The sequence below is a fragment of the Cebus imitator genome, unplaced genomic scaffold (genome assembly GCF_001604975.1).
Source record: "Cebus imitator isolate Cc_AM_T3 unplaced genomic scaffold, Cebus_imitator-1.0 Scaffold91, whole genome shotgun sequence".
Taxonomy (NCBI): Eukaryota; Metazoa; Chordata; class Mammalia; order Primates; family Cebidae; genus Cebus; species Cebus imitator.
This window is the reverse complement of record NW_016107406.1, coordinates 2,449,104-2,452,637: the sequence shown is the minus strand read 5'-3', so window position 1 is coordinate 2,452,637 and position 3,534 is coordinate 2,449,104. Positions and strand designations below refer to the sequence as shown.

At 55.7% G+C, this 3,534-nt stretch overlaps 2 protein-coding genes across 2 annotated transcripts in view; one reads left to right on the top strand and one right to left on the bottom strand.

The window, feature by feature from the left end:
* Nucleotides 1-3,534, bottom strand: part of PNKD (PNKD metallo-beta-lactamase domain containing) — an 81,710-nt gene that overhangs the window by 56,888 nt on the left and 21,288 nt on the right. The window lies entirely within an intron of this gene.
* The window catches only part of TMBIM1 (transmembrane BAX inhibitor motif containing 1), a 20,806-nt gene continuing 17,497 nt past the window's right edge, over nt 226-3,534 (top strand). Inside the window, exon 1 of the mRNA XM_017535117.2 lies at nt 226-347. The gene's annotated coding sequence lies outside the window, so the exon portion shown is untranslated. The remainder of the gene's footprint in view (nt 348-3,534) is intronic.

The window sequence follows — 3,534 nt, the reverse complement described above, 5'->3', positions numbered from 1 at the left end:
AAATACAGTGGCCAAAGGACCCCAAGCGAACGCTTCCCCTTGAGAAATAGGAGTGAAGTTACTTTCTTTCCTGCATTTCTATGTCTTTTCTAGCTTCCCATCAATATCATGTATTGTATTTAAATCCGAAAATACCCCGTGTTATTAGTGAGACGTCGTCGGGGCCCGGAGAGACCCGCGAGCCCGGGACAGACCCCTGCGCCCCCTGGCGGCGCCCCGAGGCCCCGCCCCACGAGACCCGCGCGACGGGGCGGGGCGCGGAGCCCCTGCCGAGCCCAGCCCTGCTTCGCCCGGCAGGACTTGCAGCAGTCGGACTTGCTCGGAACATTCCGTCGGCTGCGGCGCAGGCAAGCCGGGGGGCTGTGGGTGGCGGTGGGGACTGGGCCAGGGCGGCCCCGAGCCCGGGCCCCTAAACTTTTCGGAGCACGCTCCCGGCTGGCCAGCTTCCGGGCCCAGGGAGCCCGACCCAGAATGGGGATCTCTCGCACTGGCCCTTGGCGTTTCGCTTTTCCTGGGAGCCCGGGTGGGCGGCCGGGTCTGTGGCACCTGGTTAGCCTTGGGAGCCCAGCACCGTGTTGTGGGCACCGGTGAGCGGAGCCAGGGTCTGAGAGTGTCTTTGTGTCCCCTCTTGCGGGCACGAGTGCCCTCTCTGTCGCAGGGCCTGTCGACCGTGCCAGCTGGAGTGGCCAGCTGTGTGGGATGAGGGCCTTCATGGCCCTCAGCTGGTGAGAAGAGGGAAGAGGGAGGGGAGACAGCCAGGGCCTGGCCGGGACCCCAGGTTGCCCCCGTTGGACCTGGGGGCACGTCTTGGTGTAGACAGGTGAATATTTCAGGGGTAGGGAAGGGGGGTCCTAGCTTGCAGCTGGGGTGGAAGCCAGTGGGCAGCCCAAGTGTTTGGTATGGGGAAGTGGCCACCTCTGTCACCATTACTTTGCCCTCAGCCTGTCCCACTTCCAGCCACTGTCCCTAGGCTGGCTTCACAGAGTTACAAGGGAGTACCAGCCTCCTCGTGACTTCTTTGGGTCAGAGTGAAAACAAAACAGGGAAATGGGAAATGGGAAAAGGGAAAGCAAGTGGAGAGGCTGGGGCAGGAGCCAGGGACTACTGGGAGGAAGCAGAGGAAGGCTGCTGGGAGGCATGGCCCTGACCTTGTGGGGTCTGCACCAGTTCTTGTCCTGTGGAGTCTCCATCTCCTCTCACTCGGCTGTGGCCTCTGTGTGGTACCCAGGAGTTTGGGGTTCCACCTGAGCACCCTGGACATGGGATAAGTAGGCATGGGAACCAGGGTCAGAGCCAGATGTCATGGAAGGGCCCTCAGGTGTCCAGTTCTCTGGGCTCTGAAATATTCATCTCATTGGTGAGCTTTGGTTTCAAAGCTGGCGCCTTTGGGCCAGCCAGCGGTGGCAGGGGAGCCAGGTGCCTCCTGGGGCTGCTTTGTCTGCGCAAAAGGGGGAGCCATCCTTCCTCCTCACCTACCTCTTCTCCCTGTCTCTAGTTATGAGGATCCAGAGAACCAGTTTATAGCTTAAATGGAAGTGGCAGGACCACAGTGTCAGGGGCCCTCTCTTCCTGTCTTCTTCTGTCAGGACCTCAAGGCCTCACTCGTAAAAATGAGCACATCAGAGAGGTAATGATGGGTTATCCCGTAAGTGTTGGGAGAGCCTCATGTCATGAGCTGGGGTAATAGCCACCTGGGCTCAGCCTCCTCCCCTGGGAATGGGTGCCTCTGCCGGATGCTGCCTACCTCAGAGCACCTCCAACCCCAGACCTCAGCCTGGGCCCTTCAGAAAGAGCAGAAGCCACAGAGAAGGGACACACACACTTGTGTGTTTGCAGAGGGCTGAACTGGGAGGACCAGAGAGTGGAAGCTCATACAATTCTCTGGGAAGAAGTTCTGCTAACAACATGGCTGACTGTGACAGGGGCATTCCGGACCTATTATTTTGTTGGGGACACTGTGGAAGGGATGACCTTGACAGAATCTTCCAACCCTAGGAGTCTGGGATTCTAAGCCAAAACCTGGGTCTTGTTTTGAAGTAATGATATCCAGAAGTCTGTGGGCCACAGTGGCAGGTACTTCCATTGGTGGGGAGGGAGATAATAATGAGTCTCCACTTTTGTCTGTAATTATCTGTGCTTTGCCCTGCTGCACAGAGGTGAGGTTGGGGGGGGTTGCCCGTTTCCTGGTTCTGTGCTAGCTGGAGATGTCCCCCAGCCCTTGGCAGTAAATCCCACAGTGAGATAGCAGCTGTGTGGGATGGGGAAAGGGGAGGACCCTCGCTGAGGATCCTGGCACCAGGCTGACCCCCTGACAGTGAGAGGGCATGTCTATTACTTCATGTGACTGCTCTGAGGGGCAGCTGGGTGTACACACAGAGGTTTTAAGAGACCAGGAGTTATGAATGATTCTCAGGGTTGGATGTCTGTAATACAAAGGTGGCCTGAGGCCCGTAATCCCAGCACTTTGGGAGGCCTAGGTGGGCGGATCACAAGGTCAGGAGTTCAAGACCAGCCTGGCCAAGATAGTGAAACCCTATCTCTACTAAAAATACAAAAATTGGCCGGGTGTGGTGGCGGCCACCTATAATTCCAGCTACTCAGGAGGCTGAGGCAGAGAACTGCTTGAACCCAGGAGGCAGAGGTTCCTGTGAGCCAAGATTGCATCACTGTACTCCAGCCTGGGTGACAGAGCGAGACTCCGTCTCAAAAAACAGGTGGCCTGGATCAGCATCCCACAGCATTTTAATAGGTTTTCCTTGATGAAAGTGGCTCAGGCTTAAGGAAGTTTGAAGGAACGCTGGGTTAAACAAAGCTGAACAGGGTTGCTTGCTGCAGGACTTCTCAGGGGCTGAATATGCCATCGCTAGTTTCCAAGAAGGGGGTGTGGATTGTTTCTCAGACTCATCCGTTTCCAGCACTCATCCATTAATGTCTCCTGGGGCGTGTTCTTTAGAGCAGTCTGGGAAATGCCTGGCTAGGTGATTCTGTTTCTCCACTCCCTGGCTCCCATAAACGGGTCGCTACACCTTTCCCCGACGTGGGCTGATTTAGGGATAAAAGGAGGCCAGGGGAGGTCATTTGCCCGACTCCTGCAGCTAGTTCATGAACCGAGGTCAGTGGACTTCCTTCCGGCTCCTACTCTTTCTTTTCTAGAGGGTAATACTGTTTAGCTTGGGGGTAACTGATCACCCAGGAAGAGCTGGCCGGTGAGGCCAGACAGCATTATGGGGACAGTTTGGGAGGGAGAATTATGGATAGCCCTATACTGAGAATATGCCATGTACTTCTGCCTCTGAAGATGTCCTCTAAAACAGTTGTACCTTAGTAGTGACTCCCTGGTATAGGTTCTTGGGGAGCCATGCCATTCTGCCCTGAAGCCTTCTTTAGGCAATTCATTCAGAATCAGAGACTGGCAGTTAGAATGGACTTTGATCTTTCAGTTTTGTTGTTGTTGTTGTTTTAAAATAGAGATGGAGTTTCACCATCTTGGCCAGGCTGGTCTTGAACTCCTGGCCTCGTGATCCACCCATCTCG